Here is a 23,491-nt window from a genome sequence, read left to right on the forward strand (position 1 = left end):
AGACATTGAGGGAAGTCAGGAGGCATGGTCTCAGTCAACCAGGTATACTGGAAGGAGGCATTCCGGGCCAAGGGGTCAGCACACGCACAGGCTTGGGGTATTGGTAAAGAAAGGTAGCCACTTCCTATATCATGCCATACTCAGGAGACAGGAGAAAGCAAAACATATATATTAGGGTGTTTATATAAATCTAAATATATATACATATATATTCACACATATATATGTGTACATGTACATATATATACACATATATATTCACAAAACATTATATATTAGGGTCTTTCCACTTTTGGAAATTAATCCACCCCCTCTTAATGTACCTTCCTTTTAAAAATAATTTTTGTTCCTTGCTTTTCCCCAAGACATTTGAGAGTGGGCTGTAGATACTATGCCTCTTTACTCTTCATTAGCCCATGTCTCCTAAGCTTGACAGAGCTGCCGCACAGTGACTGAATCCAGGGTTGGAGGAAGTGTCTGGTGGCACTTGGGCATTCACCATGTGTAATACTCAAAGTTCAGGCTGATACTGCTCTCAGGTCCCAAAGACCAGAGAGGGAAAGTAGGCTCTTTAGCTTAAACCAGCACCATGGAGGCTCAGCAATACCTGTGAGTAGACCTGAGAGACCCAGGGAAAGGAAGCAAGACAGGAACCTGGTGCCAACCATGAACAGGGCCGAATCCAGCCGAGTTTCCCATGGCCAGGCAGCTGCATCCCTGAAGGACCACCAGGAGAGGTGACTTGCAAGCAGCAGGCCAAAGAAGTTTAGGGACATCTTTACAGAAGAGAAAAAACAGGGGCACTTAAGTGGCTCAGTCGGTTAAGAGTTGGACTCTTGATCTCAGCTCAGGTCTTATCTCAGGGTCGTGATTTCAAGTCCTGTGTTGGGCTCCATACTGGGCATGGAGCTTACAGAAAAGAAAGAAAAGAAAAGAAAAGAAAAGAAAAGAAAAGAAAAGAAAAGAAAAGAAAAGAAAAGAAAAGAAAAGAAAAAAAAGAAAAGAGAAAAGAAAACAAAGAAAAGAAAAAAGAAAAGGAAAGAAAAGAAAAGGAAAGAAAATAAAAGGAAGGAAGGAAGGAAGGAAGGAAGGAAGGAAGGAAGGAAGGAAGGAAGGAAGGAAGGAAGGGAAAAATAAGAGAAAAGAAAAAAACAGATGTGTTGTTCTCCCAAGGTCCCAAGTAGATAAGCCCTTAGTCCTCCCTGGGGTCTCTATTTTTCACTGTGATGCTAAGACCCAGTGTAGCAATGGCTCCATGTGACCCCTGACTCTCCTGGTTGCCTGACTTCCAGCCAGCAGCGGCTTCACTAGCCTTGGGTCATAGCTTGTGAGAGGAGAAGTAATTGCATTGTGTGCTCAGCCTTTCTGAGAGGGTTCCCCCAGTCCTGCAGAAGCTATAGAACTGACTCACCGAAGAGACAAGGTACCTGGCTAGCTCAGGAACTAGGTAAGTAGGTACCTCCACCCTCATCAGCTAATATCCAATTTCTGGTCCCTCCTAGGCTGCCTTGTCAAAGCTGGAGTCCTGATCCCACATGAATACACAGGGATGAACAGGGGGTCACTGAGCCAGGTGTCAAGAGCCAGCCAAGCATCTGGGACTTTATAAACATGTAAAATGGTGCTTCTCATGCTTCTCACTTCTTAGTGGTGAAGGATTGGTTGGTTTGCTTTAAATCAATCCCTATGGGCCAGTATTTGTCAAATACAACAAAAATACTAAACCAACTTCTAAATTACTAGATTCAAGACATTAAGTTACATTTCAAGAATATAAGAATATAGGGAAAATCCAATTATGAAAATAATGCATGTTATTCATTGAAAGTACACATACAACACTTAATATAGGGACTCATTATTATACTCAACTTTGTCATTCTGTAATCATAACTAAACAGTTATAAGTAGTGATTTTCCATATTAAGCACGTATATGCTCACTAGGAATGAACACTATATCAAGTTCTTTAAGGTGGCAAGTGAGTTGGAGTCTTTTATTTTATCTCAGCTGATTCAGATTGACAAGCATGCTCCTTGCAGGGAATAGGGTATATCTACAATACTTCCATTTATTCTTTTACTAACACCCACCATAGAGATCCCAGACTCAGAGAAGGAATATTGACAGGAAAGGAATGCAAGATTTTTCAAGTAACTTCTTGACAAATAATTTTAGTGGGGCTTATTTTACAATCTGCAAATTCTGGCAAAAAAAAAAAAAAAAGCACTACAGAGACTTCAGGGAAGATGATGGAGTAAGAGGACCCTAACCTCACCTCATCCTATGGACACAAGGAGTAACACCGACATCACTGCAAATAATCCAGAAAACACTGGCAGAAAAGGATAAATGTAAAGAAGAGGCCACATCAAAGAGGGCAGGAAGGGAGAAAACCAGTAGAGAGCTGTGTGAAGCCATAGGACTATCCATGGGAGGGAGAGGTGCCAGGGTAACAGAGAGGGGGAGAAACAAACTCCCCCACCAGGAACCCCAGGCACCAGGGACCTACAGGGGGAAAATGAATCTTCATAATATTGGGCTTTGAAAACCAGAGGGGCATAATTTCATGAGTTATTACAACTAACGGAGCTTAACCCCTGGAACTTAGAGTAGGGAGGGTGAGAGGAAATGGAGTTACCATTCTTAAAGAGATAGCACAAAAGACAACCCTGCTGAGATACAGCATGGGGGCAGGAGTTTGATAAACTGCCTGGGGTATAGGGGAGGGACATTTATTTACTAATCTCAGAACATGTGCTGGGGGGTCAAGGAGACTGACATGGGAGACTTCTTCAACTACAAAGGAGCTAGTGGGGGTCATTTCCCTTTACCACTCCCCAGCCTAGACACAGGGACATCCGTTGGGATGTGCCAACACCTGCTACCTAACTGCTAAGAGCATCCCACCCCTCCATTCTCCTACAGACATGCCCCCCCCCCCCCAGTACACTCTTGATCAGAGCCCATCCAAAGTAGTGCTATAAGCCTAGCAGTATGCAAGCAGCCCCAGTAGGGGCCAACACTACTCCCAAGTGACTCCTGCACCAAGGATAGGGCAAGATAACCCATACACCCTAATCCGACTACAATGGGTTGGGGCAGATACCTGATCTGACTGTAGACCCTGCCCACCAACAAAAGCTTCTCAGGGAACACCCCAGGGAAAGCATCCTGTAGTTTGGTGCCTACTGTATTTCTGGTAAATGCCTGGTCTGACTAACTCAAGCCCAAGCTGGCCCCAGACTGGTCTCCTAACAATACAGAGACAAAACCCTGTCCATGACAGGCAAAAAGAGCCACTGTAGATGACTGGACTGAAGGAAAAAGCAGCCAAGACACAAGAGTAGGGCACACACAGCACACATAGGAGATAGTTCTGAAGTGCTAGGTGAGCATGGGGCATCTTACTGCAGGGAACTACAGGACCCCTTCTTCTTTAAAGACCACTGCTTTAAAGAACAGGAGAAATAACTGACTTTCCTAACACATAGAAAGAGATACACAGAGAGAAATATGTCCCAAATGAAAGAACAGGACAAAATCATATCAAGAAAGCTTAATGAAACAAAGATAAGTAATATGTCTGATAGAGTATTAAAAGTAATGGTCAAAGATACTCACTGGATTTGAGAAAAGAGTGGAAGACCTCGGTGAGTTCCACAACAAAGAGATAAAAAACACATAAAAGAACCAGAGATAAAGAACTCAATAACTGAAATTAAAAACACACCAAATGGAATAAATAGTAGATTAGAGGAAACAGAAGAATGGATCAGCAATCGGGGTGGCAGAGTAATGGAAATTAATCAAGCTAAATGGAAGAGAGAAAAAAAAAAGAAAATAGACTCTGAGAACTCAGTAACACCACCAAGCAAATAACATTTGCATTATAAAGATCACAGAAGGAGGAGAAGGAGAAAAGGGGGCAGAAAAATTATTTTAAGAAATAATACCTGAAAACTTCCCAAATCTGGGGAAGGAAACAGAAATCCAGATCAAGAAGGCAGAGAGAGCCCCCAATAAAACCCCAGGGTGGTCTACATTAAGACCCATAGTAATTAAAATGGCAAAAAGTAGTGATGAAGAGAGAATTTTTAAAGCAGCAAGAGGAAAGAAAATAGTTATATACAAGGGAAACCCCATAAAGCTATCAGCAGATTTTTGGCAGAAACTTTGCAGGCCAGAAGAAAGTGGCATAATATATTCAAAGATACATTTGAGAGGAAAAAAACTCCTGCAACCAAGAATACTCTATCCAGCAAGTCTATATTCAGAGTAAAAGGAGAGATAAAGAGTTTTCCCAGACAAAAGTTAAAGGAGTTCATGACCATTGAACCAGCCCTATAAGCAATGTTAAAGGGAACTGTTTGGAAAGAAAAGATCCTAAGTAGGAATAAGAAATGTAGGAAGCACAAAAGCAGTAAAATTAAGTGTAACTATAAATATCAGTCAAAGGATTCACAAAATAAAAGGATGCAAAGTACAACAGTATGCCTAACATGTGGAGGAGGGGGAGGAGTAAAGAATGGGTTCAAATTTAAGCGACCATCAACTTAATATACTATACATCAAAGATGTGATACATAAATCTGATGATAACCATAAATCAAAACCCAGTAATAGATATGTAAAAATAAAAAGAAAGGAACCCAATTTTTATTTATTTTTATTTTTATTTTTTTAATCTAGTTCTTTTTTTTAAACATTTTATTTATTTATTCATAGAGATGCAGAGAGAGAGAGAGAGAGGCAGAGACACAGGCAGAGGGAGAAGCAGGCTCCATGCAGAGAGCCCGAGGTGGGACTCGATCCACGGTCTCCAGGATCACGCCCTGGGCTGCAGGCGGCGCTAAACCTCTGCGCCACCGGGGCTGCCCAGAACCCAATTTTTTTTTTTTTTAGGTTTTTTAAAAATTTATTTTTTAAAAGTTAATATGTGTATGAAAGGAAACTGAAAAACACAAGAAGCAAAGAACAAAGTCATCCATAATCACAAGCAGTTTACAGTTTGACTTCTAGGTCCCGTGTGTGTATCTATCTACACAAGTTAAGCCTTTTAGGTAAGATCGTACAGTTATGTATCATGCTTTTACACACCATGAATATTTATCATGTCAAAGTCCCCAAACTATGAGTATTTTGATAACCAAGAATACACTACACCAACTCCATCTGGAAAAAAAAAATGTAATCCTGCGTTTCTTGGCGACAAAAATATAAAAGACAAAAATGGCAACAGGCCTCTAGATAAAGATATTGGCAGAGTTACAATTAAAATACTGCATTCCCTTAATGTTCAATTAAAACTGAGACATAAAGTAACGGAGTACACAACATATAATGCCTGTAAAAGAATTCATCATCTGGAACCCAATTTTTAAAAGTAGTCATCACACCCAGTGTGGGGCGCATCGTAGGGCTTGAACCCATGGCCCTGAGATCAAGACCTGAGCTGAGATCAAGAGTTAGACGCTCAACCAACTGGGCCACCTAGGTACACCAGAACCAATATATTTCTTTATATTATATATATATTATATATATATATATAAATATATTTCTTTATATTACAAAGAAAGGCAACAAATCATGAGAGAAAAGAGAAAGAAAAGGAACAGAGAAGAACTACAAAAAACAACCATAAAATAACAAAATAGCAGTAAGTATATACCTATCAATAATTACTTTGAAAATAAATGGACTAAGTGCCCCAATCAAAAGACATAGGCTGACAGAGTAGATTAATAAATAAGACCCAGGGCAGCCCTGGTGGCTCAGCGGTTTAGCACTGCCTTCAGCTCTGGATGTGATCCTGGAGACCCAGGATTGAGTCCCACATCAGGCTTCCTGCGTGGAGCCTGCTTCTCCCTCTGCCTGTGTCTCTGCATCTGTATGTGTGTGTGTGTGTGTGTGTGTTTCTCATGAATAAATAAATAAAATCTTAAAAAAAAAATAAGACCCAGCTACATGCTGCCTATAAGAGACTCATTATAGACCTAAAAAGACACATGCAGATTAAAAGTGAAGGGAGGGAAAAGCATTTATCGTGCAAATGGAAGTGAAAAGGAAGCCAGGGTAGCAATGTTTATATTATACAACATAGACTTTAAAACAACAAAGGACACAATATAATAAGGGAATAATCCAACAAGAAGATATACCAATTGTAAATATTTATGCACCCAACATGAGAGCACCCAAGTACATAAAGCAACTATTAACAAACATTATGGAAGTGATCAATAGTAATACAATAATAGTAGGGAACTTACTTACATTAATGGGTAGATTATCCAAACAGAAAAATCAACAAGGAAACAGTGGCTTTGAATGATATTTTGAACCAGGTGGATCTAACATATATTAAAGACATAATAATAAAGATTAAAGCAGAAATAAATGATATAGAAACTAAAAAACAATAGAGCAGATCAATGAAACCAGGAGTTGGTTCTTTGAAAAGATCAACAAAATTGATTAACCTCTGGCCAGGCTCATAAAAGAAAGAGAGAGAGAACCTAAGTAAACAAAATCACTAATGGAAGAGGAAAGATAACAACCACCACCACAGAAATACAAACAATTGTAACAGAATATTATGAAAACCTATATGACAACAAACTGGACATCTTAGAAGAAATGGATAAATTCCTAGAAACATATAGCATCCCAAAACTAAAGCAGGAAAAAATAGAAAATTTGAACAGACCAATTACTAGCAATTAAATTGAATCAGTAATTTAAAAAAAACCTCCCAAACAAAAGTCCAAGACCAGATGGCTTCACAGTCAAATTCTTCCAAACATTTAAAGATGAGTTAATACTTATTCTTCTCAGACTATTCCAAAAAATACAAGAGGAAGGAATCTCCCAGTTTCATTCTCTGAGGCCAGTGTCACTCTGATACCAAAACTAGATAAAGACACCACACAACACAAAAAAGAGAACTATAGAACTACAGAAATTATCCACAAAACATTAGCAAACCATTAACATTAGCAACAGTACCTTAAAAAATCATACACCACGATCAAGTGGATTTCTCTCTGGGATGCAAAGGTGGTTCAATATTCACAAAACAATCAAATTGATACATCACATCAGTAAGAGAAAGGATAAGAACCATATGATTGTTTCAATAGATGCAGAAAAAGCATTTGACAAAGTACAACATCCATTCATGATAAAAACCCTCAACAAAACAGGGTTAAAGAGAACATACCTCAACATAATACAGGTCTTATACGAAGAAACCCACAGCCAAAATCATACTCAATGGTAAAAAAAATTGAGCTTTTCTCCTAAGGTCAGGAACAAGACAAAGATATCCACTCTCACCAATTTTATTCAACATAGTACTGGAAGTCCTAGCCTCAACAATCAGACAACAGAAAGAAAGAAAAATCATCCAAATTGATAAGGAAGAAGTAAAACTCTCACATTTGACATGATGCAAATAACATGATGCTATATAGATAAAACCCTAAAAACTCCACCAAATATTCCTAGGACTGATAAATGAATTTGGTGAAGTTATTGGATACAAAATCAATGTACAGGAATCTGTTGCATTCCTATACACTAATAATGAAATATCAAAAAATGGTATTAAGAAAACAATCCCATTTATAATTGCACTGAAAACAATTTGTAGGAATAAACCTAAACTTCAGCTTGGGTCATGATCTCAGGGTCCTGGGATCAAGTCCCGCATCGGGCTTCCTGCTCCACAGGGAGCCTGCCTCTCCCTCTGCCTTTCTCTCTCTCTGTCTCTCATGAATAAATACATAAATTTTTTTTAAAGAAGGAATAAGCCTAACCAAAGAGGTGAAAGATCTGTACTCTGAAAACTATAAAACACTTATGAAAGAAATTCAAGATGATTCAAAGAGATGGGTAGACACTCTGTGCTCATGGATTGGAAGAACAAATATTGTTGAGATGTCTATACTACACAAAGCAATCTACACATTAAATGCAATCCCTATCAAAATAGCACAGCATTTTGCACGGAACTAGATCAAACAATCTTAAAATTTGTATGGAACCACAAAAGACCTCAGCAGCTTTGAAAAACAAAACAAAACAAAACCAACAGTATCACAACTCCAGTTTTCAAGGTATGTTACAAAACAGTAGTAATTAAAACAGTATGATGCCAGCATAAAAATAGACACATTGATCAATGGAATAGAACAGAAAACCCAAAAATAAACTCACGATTATATGGTCAGTTAATTTCCTACAAAGGTGGCATAAATATACAATGGGAAAAGACAGTCTTTTCAAAAAATTGTGTTGGGAAAACTGGACAGCCACGTGTAAAAGATTGAGCCTTTCTTATACCATACACAAAAATAATCTCAAAATGGATTAAAAACCTAAATATGAGACCTCAAACTATATAAATCCTGGAAGAGAGTATAAGCAGTAATCTCTCTGATATTGGCTGTAGCAAAATTTTTCTAGCTATGTCTCCTTAGGCAAGGGAAATAAAACCAAAAATAAACTAATGGGACTACATCAAAATAAAGTCTCTGCACAGTGAAAGAAACAATCAACAAAATTAAAGGGAAATCTACTGAATGGGAGAAGATATTTGCAAATGACATATCTGGTAAAGGGTTAGTATCCAAAATATATAAAGAACTGATACAGCTCAATACCCAAAGTCCAGATAATCCAATTAGAAAACGGGCAGAAGACATGAATAGACATTTCTCCAAAGAAGTCATACAGATGGTCAACAAACACATGAAAAGATTCTGAACATCACTCATTATCAGGGAAATGCAAATCAAAACTATAATGAGATATTACCTGACACCAATCAGAATGGCTAAAATCAAACACACAAGAAACAATAAGTGTTGATGAGAATGTGAATAAGGAACCTTCATGCACTATTAGTGGGACTGCAAACTGGTGTAGCCACTGTGGAAAATAGTGTGGAGTTCCCTCAAAAAATAAAAAATAGAACTACCATATGATCTAGTAATTACATTCCTGGGCATTTACCCCCCAAATTTAAAAAATCCACTAATTCAAAGGAATACAGGCACTTCTATGTTTATTTTAGCATTATTTATAATAGTTGAACTATGGAAGCAGCTCAAGTGTCCTTCAATAGGTAAATGGATAAAGAAGATGTGACATATCACAATGGAATATTACTGAAATCTTGCCATTTGCAATGACATGGATGGAGCTAGAGAGTATAATGCTAAGTGACATAAGTCAGAGAAAGACAAACACCATATAATTTCACTCCTATGTGGAGTTTAAGAAATAAAACAAATGAAAAAAGAAAAAAAGAGATAAACCAAAAAACAGAGTCTTTACTATAGAGAGCAAACTGATGGTTACCAGAGGGGAGGTGAGTGGGAGGATGGGTGAAATAGAAAAGGGGACTAGAGAACACTTATCATGATGAGAACTGGGTAATGTACAGAATTATTGCATCTCTATATTGTACACTTGAAACTAATATAAACTATATTAACTATAATCACACAGGAATGGTCTCAATTTTCTGTGACCAAACTGTAGACTTGCTAAAGCACACTCATTGTTTTCTCTGTACCTTCTGTTATATAGGAGAATAGTATGGAGTCCATACTGCTGATGCCGTGTACATAAACCTCATGTCTCCACCAATCTTATAGAACTCAGCCTCTCCCTCCTTCTCCTGGGCCCTTACTTCATCCATTATGCCCTCACTCACCTGTACTTTAAAAACCACCTTTATGAAGAGTTTCAAAATTAGAGCAAAGAGTTACATAACACACAGTATGTTCTTACCATCTGCATCAGTCAGGGCTCTTAGTTACAAACGAGAAAATTGCTGTAGATGGTTTAGGGGAGAAAACAGGCTCAGTAAGGAATAATAGGATTACAGAATCTCTTAAGGACAGAGAACCAGGACTAGAAGCCATGGAGGTAGGAACACTTCCAAACCATGTCACCAGCCCACTGCAGGAGAGCCACTGGAGTCTGTACTGCTGATGCTGTGTACAATTGGTGGGGCCAGCTTCACAAGCCCATGCCCCAGCTGCAAAAGAGGCCAGGGGGAAAAAAGCCTCTGGCTCCTACTTGGGGGTTGTAGAGAATTCCCAAACAGGAGGGATGTTCAAAGGTGCTGAATAGACTGAGGGAATGTTGAATGTCCCCCACAGTCCACCCCCTGGCTGTCCAACACTTAATTACATCTTTTTCCTTACTTCAAAACATAAACCTCATTAGCAACAGGACTTCCATTAACACAATACAGCTGTCCCTTCTACAAATAATAAATGCATGGCCTTCTTTAAAGGGAATTAAAAAAAAATAAAGGAAATTTCAGGATCTACAGGATATGCGCCGATCTTATCTTGTTCCATCCTGGCCTGGTCTTGATGTACTGAATCTGTGGATGCATTGCAACGTTAGCCATTTAACACATCTTATGTGAAAGAGTAGGGAAAGTCAACTGTGCCAGTTTTTAAGCTATTGTTTCTCAGCTCTGAACTCACCATTTTATCCATGCCTGGGGCTGGGACCCTGTAAACTATGGAGGAGGGAGACAAGGCCCTTCACTTCCTGTCTGTGCACCTTTCCTGTCAGTGTCAACCAGCAACACTTCTTCACCCTGGAAGCAGAAGCTGATTCCAGTTAAGTCTTTTTCTTTTTCCTCATTCTCTGAACCAACTTCATCATTCACTCTCCCTTTCTCTCTCTCTCTCTCTTTCTCTCTCTCTCTCTCTCTCTCTCTCTCTCACACACACACACACACACACACACACACACACACACACACACACACCCTGCTCCATGATAATAGCAGGTAACACTCTCCTCTGAAGCCTGAGTTCCATTTCCTAAGCACCACTTCCCCAAGCTTCTAAATTTAATGAATCCAAATCTCCTCCCTTGTTCCCCCAGCCCTGCAGAGGTGGGGCTCTACTTCCTGCTGTTAATATCACTAGGTTATCCCATGTTCCCTTTTGCTTTTTCAAATTTCCAACACCTGTTCAATTCTCTATATTCTGCTTTTCTGTTGAAAAGGCCAGCATGGTAGCTGTTGTTTCTGGTAATCAGAACTTCATTCCTCCACCACCTCCTTCATGTTCCTTTTGTCCTCAGCTGGTCAAAATTCTTTACTCAGTGGGAATAATGCAAAATTTCATTTGGGAACCATCTGAAATATCACTAGTGGCCATGCCTAGTTGATTTGCAGAGAATGTGGGATACTCAGTGAAGGAAGGACATTATGATTACCAACTACAGCCTTATGATCTGTTCAGAAACAAGGCCTCTAGTATTGTAACTGAACCCAAGTCTGTCTGATGCGCAAAGACAATCACTGAGACATCAAGTATGTAGCAGGGAAAGGGTTTACTTGAGAGGCAGCCAAATGAAAAGATAGAAGGGCAACCCTTGAATCCACCTGATCTCTGGGAAAGGAGGAGAGTCAGGGATATTTAGGGGCAAACAAGAAAGGTAAACAGTTGCTCCTGTGCTTATTTGTCTGCAGCTGTGAGCAGTCCCTGTTATCCTTTTCATTGCTGGTTTCACTCCCCACTGTCTTTTGGTCATTCCTTCTTCTTGAGGGAATTAGGACAAGGACCATTCTAGTTATGACCTGCTGCAATGAAAATCGAGGTTATAGGAATGGAATCATTCTGCACTCAGAAATACTCTTAAGTTCTAGGTTGGAATCCAACATATTGCATTATCAAGATTTTTGTACTTTGGTTCTCTCTTGGGCAAACAGTCTGATTTCTGGTGTCCATGGCCAGGGACAAGAGCTGATGAGTCACCACTGCATCCAGCTCTTTGTTGTCCTTAATCTGTAAAACTGCTTGTATCCATGACATCTCAAGCTCTAGATTTTCCAATGGCAGATCCAGCAAATCTGGATAGCTAGGATAAACTTGTTCAATTATCTGTATGCCTCTGGTGATCTTTGAGCGGCCTATGCAGCAACAGGCATGAAGTTTGTCTAAACATGGGTCATTGGGTAGCTCCATTGGCATAGCAGTTTAGCGCCACCTGCAGCCCAGGGCATGATCCTGGAGACCCTGGATCGAGTCCCACATCAGGCTCTCTGCATGGAGCCTGCTTCTCCCTCTGCCTGTGTCTCTGCCTCTCTCTCTCTGTCTCTATGAGTAAATAAATAAAATCTTTAAAAAAAATAAAATAAACATGGGTCATTATGGCAATATTTCTCTAAAACTAATCTCAGGTTGTCCAGGTTCAGTTTGGAAGGCTTCAGAAAAAAGTTTTTTTTAGTTCTCATTGATTCCAAATTAAGAGAATGGGAGAAAATTGGAAACCTTAGTTTGAAGAGTCATAGACAGACATTTGAGGAAATAAGGACCCAGTCCAAAGACAGTTAATCAGAACTAGAACCTAACATCATATCAAAGAGGGAGACAGAACATGGAAGACTCTTAACTCTGGGAAACGAACTAGGGGTGGTGGAAGGGGAGGAGGGCGGGAGGTGGGGGTGACTGGGTGGCGGGCACTGAGGGGGGCACTTGACGGGATGAGCACTGGGTGTTATTCTGTATGTTGACAAATTGAACACCAATAAAAAATAAATTTATTATTTAAAAAAACACAAAGGTGTTGCGAAAATAATTTCTATAAAATCACCTTCATTTCCAAAGACAGCCAAATTAAACTAATTCATTTGTAAAATAAATCCAATTTTAACCATCTTGACCTAATCATTTATATAAGGACAGCAAGAATAGTGATTGGCCACACAGGTTAGTGTTTTTTTTTTAAGATTTTATTTATTTATTCATGAGAGACACACACACACACACACAGAGGCAGAGACACAGACTTTTGTTTACAAGTTAGACCAATTATCTAAGAAAAGTGTCATTTTAACAGAGAAAACCGAAATTCCAATCCTATAACAATGTACATCTGATTTTAAAACTCATTCATTCCAACAGGCTGAATTTTTTTTTTAATGTGTGCAGTCCCACCTCTTCCCTGCTTATCTTCCATGTTGGTATTGAGACAAGGACACCCAGCGTGCTGCACAGACCTGTGTTCTTGGGGTGAGTACTGGGATGTGTGGACCAGAATCTCCATCAGGAACGAAGGACCCTCAGCTATGGGGATGCTGTCAACTGTCATCAATTCTCAGAAGCCATTAAGGATTGCCTTGACTAAAGACAGCTGCCTTGCAAAAGACATGCTCTCTTCCTTTTTAGCCATGTCCTAAAAATCCAACCTTTGTCCCAATTTAGGTTCTTTTGGAACTTGTCAGAAAATCAGTTAGGCTTCTTTTGATATTGCATCACTGGTCAATGTCTGCCTAATCTTCTCTCTTACTCTCCCTTCTCTTCCCTGGGTGCTGATCACTCCCTAATAAACTTTTTTTTTTTTTTTTAACATACTGGCCTCCATCATCTTCATCCTGACCATGCAATATTCCTTTCCAAAGATGCCCTTCTCACAGATCTACAACTTTCATTTTTAAATTCAGATTTTGGCCTAAGTTCACCCTCTTAAATAACCAGTCTCACTTTCCTGGCATACAGAATTGTCCTCCTTATTTTCAGTAGTCTTAACATTAGAATTATTTATACCTGTTTCTTTGTTCTTAGATTACCCATAGAACTTCACAAGGCACTAGACAAAGTTCTGAGAGTTTGTTTTTTTCCCTTTTCTGACAACTTTTGCAATAGAGACAACGTGAACTTATTTGACTTTCAATAAGCATGGGCAGAATAAGTTTCATATTTAATGCTGATAATTCTAAAGACATGTCCATTTTAATTAAACCAACCTTAAGTTAGCTTTCATAGCAAATATTTTCCCAGATCATGTGAACTTTTAAAACATCTGTTTCTATATTTGAATTACAATGCCTAATTCTTTTTTTTTTTAGGATTTTATTTATTTATGAAAGAGAGAGAGGCAGAGACATAGGCAGAGGGAGAAGCAGGCTCCCTGTGGGAAGCCTGATGCAGGACTCGATCCCAGGACTCCAGGATCACAATCTGAGCCAAAGGCAGATGCTCAACCCCTGAGCCACCCAGGCATCCCACAATGCCTAATTGTTTTAAGTACTTACTTTCAACCAACTAATAGAGCTTTTACAAATTTTAGCAATACCATCCAGAGGTAGAGGAAAGATCTCACATTTACAACATATAAGGGCAAATAAACAAGATGCAAACCAAATCTTCCCAAATATCTCCCTTTTATAAAACAAATCCAATTGTAGGATGGTATTGTTTATGGATCCGTTAATTGGTCATTTTTCTCCGGAGTCTAATGAATATTGTGGCCAAGGAGTGTTGCAAAAAAGAGAAAGGATTGCCCAGTTTGGGAGGATACAGCCTAAAGGGTAGCATGTGGGGATAAATTGTCATTTCCCATTTTCCAATTAGAACATAGCTAGTTTTACTCAAAGACACTAAAAAATGGAGCAACAAACCAACCAAATGAAACCCAGAATACCTCCGTGAGTGTTGGCTCCTCTTCAAAAGTTGGGGTCATCCACTGAAGCTCTGGCTTCCCACTTTCTAGTTCTTCCCTAAAAGTCAGAGCTTCACCAACTGAATCAAAGAGCTTCCTGTTCAATCTGTTCTTAACCAAGCAAGAAAAAGAGGCTAAGAGAACCCAAACTCCCTATCTGGAGGCAGCTGAATGGGAGGAAGAAATGAGCTCACCTACTGTCACACACAAAATGCTCATCAAGAGATGTCTAGTCAAACTGAATCCAAAAACCATTTTCTTGCCACAATACTTAAATTAAGCACCAAAGATTAGGGGTATCCAGCCATGGTGGGGCCCCAGGGATGGTCCCCAGGACGGGATCCTAGGCTATCAGCTGGAGTGGTTATCAGACTCCCTTTATTGGCTAGGGGTCAACAAAGAGCTCTGGCTGGTGGACCACATTTGTCATTGAATCCAAGTTCCTCTGCCTGAAAGAAGCACAGCGAAAACAATCCCTGAGATGGAGTGTGCAGCAAGGAAAGGGTTTATTTGAGAGGCAGCCTCAAATCTGCCTCCCTGAAGGAGGGGAGTCAGGGATATTTCAAGGCAAATGAAAAAGGTCTGAGTGAAAGCTGCATCCTGCCTATTGGTTTGCAGCTGCAAGTAGTCTTGTTAACCTTTTGCTTAATGGTTTCAGTATCTGCCCATAGTGCTGTGATTATGTATATAAACTGTAGGGTAGAAGAACATTTATAACATGCACGGACAAAGTTAGCGAGCTGTTCCAGTAATCCAGGGGAGGGATAACGTGGCTCAGAGTAAAGTGGTGACAGTGGAGGTTGTAAAAAGTGGGTGGCTTCTAAATACTTTTTGAAATAAAGACAGCAAGATTTGCCAATGCTTTCAAAGAGAGGCATGAAGGCAAGAGGAGTCAAAGATTGCTGCAAGGATTTTCACCTGAACAACTGGGTGGATGGGGTTGCCATCAGCCAAGTGAGAATTCAGGCATTGGGTGGAGAAGATTGGAAGGGGAAGGTCATCAGTCCAAGTTTGGACTTACTGAGATTGAGGTATCCACTAGGTATCCAAGAGAAAGTGATTCCTAAATCTTTGCCTTTGGACCCAATTTTTCACCTCTGACTAGGACATGAATGCCCAATGTCTCTGTGCCCGGGTGTCTCATTCTGGAATGTCTGATGCTCAGCGCTGTGCTTGGACCACAGTCATCTCTTTTGAATGAAAGGATGAAAAAATAAATCAATAACTTCAGTGGATTCCTACATAGGCCAAAGTTCATTTTACCCAGACTCTAACCCCACAATTCTTTTCCAGACAGTGCAAGAGAATAATAATTTTATTCTGCATGCTGTGCCTAGTGTTCATTGGAAACCTATCTTATGACTTCATTAATTGTAGATGAAATCTTTCTTCCTTGATGTAGAGGAACCCCTCAAAGACAGGAGCTTTCCCTCTCCTGTGATAAGTTTGCTCCAGGCGGAATTCAGCTGGAAACTGGGTCAGATAGGCAGCTGTGGTGAGGCTGAGAGGACTGAGGTGTGCAGAGTGGGTGCCCACCTCTCTTCTCCCTTTCAATATGGGTATTTTTTTCTTACAAAGATTTTATTTATTTTATTCATGAGAGACACAGAGACACAGGCAAAGGGAGAAGCAGGCTCCCTGCGGGGAGCCCAATGGGGTACTCGATTCCAGGACCCTGGGATCACGCCCTGGGTCGAAGTGCTCAACTGCTGAGCCACCCAGGCGTCCCCAGTATGGGTATTTTTTTCATGTTGTCCTTCTTCCTGTCAGAACACCTGAGATGGACTCCAGAATACCTTCTCTTGGGGCTTCCCTCTCTGTTCAAGTCCAAATAATAATGATTCCCCTATTGGTCACTCCTGATTGGGACCACGGCCAGATTCAACCTGTCCTGGAGGTCCAACAGGGAACAAGAGGAGCTAGTTTGGATCCTGTGTACGTTTACCCTAATTCAGCCCCAGTTAGAACTCCTGCATAGGTCTGACTCTGCAGTGAGCTGCCTGTCCTTCTGCACCCTGGCTTCTGGTGCCACCCCTTGCAAGGACACTTCCTTAACCCCCAGTTCAGCCTAATGAATCCTCATTATGCCAGGAGAGACACAGAAGGTCAAGGTGCAGAGAATAAACTTCCATATCTCATCCTTTATGTTAAGAATACAAGAATACAAGCACATGGTGGAAATTAAATGTTTATATATCTGAAATTGTTTTGCCTTTCAATTTTTCTCCACTCGAATCTGGGAAGCATAAGGTGTTCACTAATTAGAGGTAACCATAGTTACCAAGTTGCCTTCACAACGTATCTGAGAGTTTGTTTTTTCTTGGTTTTAATTCTAAAAAAAAAAAAAAAAAAAAAAAAAAAAAGCAATTCACTTGCCAATGGTTCTTATTCTGTCTTCAGTTTCATCGGGTGGCTTTCCAAATCCGAGAGACTTTTAGCAGCCATGTTAAAGGTATCATTAAAATAATATAAGAAACCACCCATGCTTAGAAAACAGTACCATACCCTGAGTTCTCTGGCTTTAAAATCGCAGCCGACTAGGTGGGATAACCAGTAGGGTGGCCAGGAGAAATGGGCCTGATTCTGCAGATTTCGAAATGGGCACAATTGTCTTTGCAGAGGTTGGCTCCCAGAGGAGTGTGTGTTTTTAAAACTGTCCACTTGAGGGCGCTGTTGTCTACTGTGGGGGTGGAACCAATCTCCTTTCTCCAGTCAGGTAACCTGTTAAGCATGAAGAACTTCACCGACCTTGGGATTCCCAACTTGCCTCAGTAGTGGTTTGATGTCACTTGAAGACGGGCACCCTTGGGCAGCTGCCTGGCTGGCTGGCCCCTTAATTCGGCTGCTCTGCTTTCTCCCAGCCTCTGCATATTACCTGTCACAGTTCCTGGTGCATTGCACTATGATTTTCTGAATCTCCCACCTGGCTGGGTCTCTGTACCTACCGCATCAACACAGTGCCTGGCACATGGGCACATTTCCATGCATAATAAGCCAGTGAAGAGTTTGTAACAGTCCACCCAAGTTGATACAAGAGAGCAGTTGAATCCTTTCCAAAATGGAACTTAGAGAAAGATCAAACACATGGAAGTCACTTTGGCTGCAGTCCAGAGGTGTCTGGCAGGTAAGGCTTGAGCTACTGCCAAGTATGGCTGCTCCTATTTGCCCAGACCAGCACGTGAGCCGTGGAAAGGAGAAGGTAAAAAAGGTCTAGGAGCTTGATTAGATGTAACATTCCAAGTGTCAGTAACTCCTGTCCTCATTTGAGATTTTCCAAACCAGAAGCCCCTTGGGAGTCATATTAAACAATTTAAAATTAAGATAATAAAACAAGCCACCCCTTCTTACAGAATAGCCTGATGCTAGTAATGACTGGATTTAAAATTTTCAACACATTTTGAGATGATATCACATCCAAGATCCTACAGTTCCGGTAGGAAGTGCCAGAACCTGGCAGGCTGAAAGAAGTCAGGGGAAGAGCCTTGAAGGCTATGGTGGTGCTTTTCTTAAACTTTACACATTGGAAACAGGAAGTGGGGTCTCAGGCACAGACAGCTCCAGAAGATGCCTTTTAGTTCTGGCTTGAGGAGTGAAAAAGGGAGCTCCTAATGGCCCAGAGAGCATGAGCATTCCTGGTTTTCTCTTTCTTCTCTTTCTCTTTTCTCACATGCCACAGCCCCAGGCAAACCCACAGTGCAGTGGTGGCTGTCAGTGATGTAGTAGGAGCCTAAACCCTAAGGAAGGTGAAACTTGCTCTTTGATGAGAGGAACTGTGATCCCAGGAGGGTGAGGCCAGCCGACCCTGGCTTTTTTCTGTTTTCCTGCCACCTGAATATGGGCTCAAATGTGGAAGTGTGTGATAGAACAGGGTATCAGAGCCATGAATTTCTGGGTGGAGGACCCTAAGGGGAGCCCCAGGAAACTGAAAAGTGCAGAGGAGATTGCAGACAGGGAGAAGCTTAGGAGAATGACTCTGCATCATTATTTATGAACTCCTGAGCCATGTATGTCTGGACTGGGTCCTAATGAGCACACCAAAGATTTTGAGAACTAAAGTAATGCATAGAGCACCACCCAGTCACCGCAGTGATCACTGGGATGCACACCTGAAATGGAACCAGAGAGTAGTATAACTTCATTGAAAACTGAATTATCATTGGAGCCACAGCCCACAAAAGGTGGCTGGAACTTCCAGACTGAATCTAACCAGGTTGCACCTGTTAAAACAAAAATATCAACATTTTTTTTTTTGGTAAGACTTAGGATCCAGAGTCTCATATGTAATATTCAAATTGTCCAGGACACAATCCAAAATTACTGAGCATACAAAGAAACATAAAATTTTCAATTTTTCTCAGAAAAGAGAATCAACAGACACCAATGATGAGATTTCACAGATGCTGGAATTATCGAAGACTTTAAAGCAGCTGTTATAAAAATGCTCAAATGAGTAATTACAAACATCTTTGAGACTATTGTTAAAATGGAAAATCTTCACAAGGAAGTAGAAGATATACATGGAAACTTTAGAACTGAGAAATACAAAAACTATACTAAGAAATTCAGTAGATGGGACTCATTAGCAGAATGGAAATGACAGAGAAAGAGTGAGTGAACCAGAATTGATAAATAGAAATTATCCATTGTAAGCCACAGAGAAAAAGCAATGAATAGAGCCTCTGGGACATGTGGAACAACAACAACAAAAGATTGAACATTTGTTGCATCAAAATCCCAGAAGTCGAGTATGATGCTGGAAAAATATTTGAAGAAATAATGATTGAAAAGTCCCCAAGTTTGGTGAAAGAGATAAACTTACAGATTCAAGAAGCTAAACAAATCCCAAACAGGATAAATGGAAAGAAATACACACCCAAATACATCATAAACAAAGTACTGAAGTCCTAAGGCAAAGAGGATACCTTGACATTAGCTGGAGAAAAAGGACTCATCTATAGGGGAATCATGATTTAATACGGCAGGTTTCTCAGCAGAAACCATGGAGGCCATAGGAAGCGATAAAGTATTTTGAAAGTATGAAAGAAAAGAACTGTCAACCTGGAATTCTAAATCCAGTGAAAATATCCCTCAGGAAGGAAGGTGAAATAAAGATGCTCTCCAATGAAGGAAAACTAAGGGAGTTCATAGCAGCAAATCTGCTATAGAAGAACTGATAAAGTTCTTTAGAAAGAAGGGTAATGCTCTGGTTCCACCCCAACAGCTGAACTCATGGCCTCACTGCATCATTGCTACCCTGCTGAGCCTAACTTACCCAGCAGGTGTATGTTGCTCATTTTTCAATTTACAAAATAAATGCAGAGACTTCAATATACAAAGTGACCTTCAGAGGCAAATGATGTTTCTGAAAACTGTGAGTAGAATAATGGACTTGCACACTCAGGGGAGGCAATACACCCACCTGCCTGGAGCAACTGGTGACTTTGATGATAACTGGTATCCAGGTCCCACAGAGAACTGTTGAGACCCAATGAGAACAAAATGGTACCAGTGCGGCCCGGGCTCACACACTGAGGACAGAAGGTATCAGAACATTCTAGACACTGGGCCTGAACCTGGGGATGAGCACAGCAGCTGGAATACTCTTATCTCCAGTAGTAGAGGTGGCATCTTCAGGGAGTTTCAGGGCTGGAGGGCAAAATGGTAGATACTGTGGGTGGCTACACAAGTGATTGTTAAAGTCATCTGAGGAGAGCTGGGGGTATTTTCTTGGTAAAGGTGATGGAAGAACTAATTTCATGGCTTTCTTCTGACTCTGTGTCTCTTTGTAGACTGGCACAACCTGAAAAATATGAGCTAAGTTATTGTAAAGATGATCTACAAAGAGTACAGAAGTTTGGAGAATAGGAAGAAAAATATCTGTGATTCTATGACCCTCACACGATCATTTTCATTTTCACATAATCTTATTAAAAGGAAAATAAACTTAATGGGATCAGAGGACCTTTTCATTTTGCACAGATCATAGTCATTTTCCATGTTCCTACACCATCCTGATACTCATTAAATAGCTACTTAGTGGTCCACTAGCTGGATATACATTCATTTCTTTAGCGACTCCCTCACTGTGGAGCATTTAGATCGTTTCCACTTCTTTGATATTCTGAGTAAATGCAACAAAAACCATAAACATTCTTCTTTTTCCTTCTTTGAAATTGCTCTATTCTTTCTGGATTTTAACTTACAGCAAAAGAAATAGGGCTGGATGTGTGTGTGTGTGTGTGTGTGTGTGTGTGTGTTTGGGAGTCAGATTTAGTTTATTATTTTATTTTTAGAGAGGAGGAAGGAGAAAGAGAGAGAGTCTTAAGCAAGCTCCATGCCCAAGACAGAGCCAGATGCGAGGCTTGATCTCATAATCCTGAGACCATGACCTCCCAAAACCGAGAGTCCAGCACTTAACTAACTGAGCCACCCAGTACCCCTGGGGTGGGGTATATTTTAAAAGTATACTCTCCATGTCAATCTCCATGGATGTTATGCATGTTGTCAGCCATGTTTGTGTACATCATCTGTTTTTCAGTTTCTCTTATTTATTTATTTATTTATTTATTTATTTATTTATTTATTCATGATAGGCACACAATGAGAGAGAGAGAGGCAGAGACACAGGCAGAGGGAGAAGCAGGCTCCATGCAGGGAGCCCGACGTGGGATTCGATCCCGGATCTCCAGGATCGTGCCCTGGGCCAAAGGCAGGGGCCAAACCGCTGCGCCACCCAGGGATCCCATGTTTTTCAGTTTCTCATCTTTATGCCCATCTTGGAAAGACATGGTAGTGTCAACTGAGCCTGCTTTACTTCTCTGATTTTTAAAATAAGTGTTTGGATGAAGTTGCTTCTAAAACCAATATATAACCTGACTAGAAGAAAACCAGAGATATTTTCCCCTTATTGATTAATTAATTAGACAAATATTTATTGAGTATCTACCATGTACCTGACATTGTGGTAGATACTGGGAATTAAGAAATAAACAGACAAAAATCTCTACCCTAGCAGATCTGATGTCTTCGTAGGTAAAACAGAACCAATAAACAAATTAAGTAATGCAATTCCAAGTGATGATAAGCACAAGAATTTCTCTTGTAAGAAGCAAGGAAAAGGATAGAGACCAATGGAGGAGCTTTTTAGGAGAATGGTCAGGGCCAGTCTCTGAACAGATGATGTTGGAGTTGAACGAGCTGAGAGATCTAGTCCATGCTTTTTGGAAAAAGAATGAGCCAAGCATAGGAAGCAGTAGGTGCAAAGGCCCTAGGGTAGGAGTGAGTCTAGTGTTTCCAAGGAATAGCAAGGAAGGCAACGAGACTGGAGTATAATGAGTGAGTGAGGGGTTCCTGTTAAGAGATGAGGTCAGAGAGGTGGGACTGATAATGAGGATGTCTAGGGGAAGGTCTGTCCAGCAAGGGCATTGTGTTTGGTGGAGAATCTGGGGCAGGCACTCCCTCATCTAGGGCCCCTGATCCTGGTGCTCTGGGAGGACACATCTTAGAGCAAGAGAAAGACACAAACAGATCATTTTAATATATCCTTTCAGACTCCAGAGCCAAGGGGAAATTAGTGAGGCAATTTTTTTCTCTTTTTTGCTTGACCTCTGCTTTATTTATTTTCAGGACTCACAATAATTTGAAGATGCTGAAAAAGAAAATACTCAGGGTACTTGGATCTAACCAAGAAGTCAAGATTCTTTCCTTTGGCTCTTCAACCTGAGACAAGAAAGGATGATGTTTTTGTGTTGTTGTTAAAAGAATGAATGTATAATATCATTCTCCCATCTTCCCTTTCCTTTTATCTGTGATTGGCTGAACAAGAGAACAAAGATGCCATTTGGTCTCTGTAGGTTGAGGTACACCGTGTAAAGATTTCCTCACTTTATAGGAGAGATATGTTACAGGCAGATTTTGGCAAAGCAAATCTTGGGAAAGTGAATTCTGTTCACTGTGGCTGCTGGTCTTGTTGAGGCTTGAGTGGTCACGGGTCAGAGCAGGCCGGTTGGATCTCTTAAACCAGAGGGCCAGAGGTGTGAGCAAATGCAAGAACCAGCAGGGAAGCAAGGAACTAATTCCAGAGAGGGCTATAGGTTCTGCCACTAATTCAGTGTGTGATCTTCAGTAAGTTTATTACCTATAAAATCGGAGTTGGGGTAGAGGAGAGTGTGTGTTGGGCTAGAATGATAGTCATTGGCCTTTTCCACTTGTAAATTCCAATGGATTGACAAAAAGGAACCCTTAGAGCAGCCTTAATTAGCAGAACTGAGAGTGTGAGCAGCAGGAGGCCATGGTCTGGGTTGGAGGTTTGAAAGCAGAAGGGATTCAAGAGGAGCAGCTGGCAATGGAGGGGGATGGTGAGGGGCTCCTGAGGGTGGAGAGGTGTGAGTGGGGAGGAGGCAGTGGGAGAGGACGAGGAGGGAAGGAAGGGAGCACCATGGCTTTCCAATGTGTGTGCATTCCCCAGGCTTCTGTGAAGCAGGGCTTGAGGAACTGTGGGCTCTTCTGGGGGGACACTTACTCATCTTAGTTACAGAAGCCCGATGTGATCCCCAAGGAAGGGCTGAGGGAGAGCTAGGTTATACAATCCTGGCTCCTAGGTCCCTGTGTCAGCAAGTGGCATAGAGACAAGAGCAGTACATGGCAGTAGAAGGAGACTGGCCTGAATCCAGTGGCGACTCTGAGAGGGATTGGGGCACAGATGTTTAGGCTCCCCACTCCGACCCAGTATACCCCACTGGGTGCCATCAAAGCCACCACAAACCCTAATTCAGTCTAATTCAGACTCACGGAGACACATTTCCAGATGAGTCTCCAAGCCCCTTCTCTGCCAGACTCAAAGTGTCTGCTCTAGATGACCTCATAAAAAGTTCAGAATTGACTGCTTCAACCCTGGCACAGCCATGTGTGAGCAGAGTGCAAGATAAGTCACTGAGCCTCTCTGAGCTCCAGCTTCCTCTTTGAAAAATGGGGTCACCTTGCTTGCAGGATTGGGACAGCATCC

This window comes from Canis lupus, chromosome 23, assembly GCF_011100685.1.
Source record: "Canis lupus familiaris isolate Mischka breed German Shepherd chromosome 23, alternate assembly UU_Cfam_GSD_1.0, whole genome shotgun sequence".
Lineage (NCBI taxonomy): Eukaryota > Metazoa > Chordata > Mammalia > Carnivora > Canidae > Canis > Canis lupus.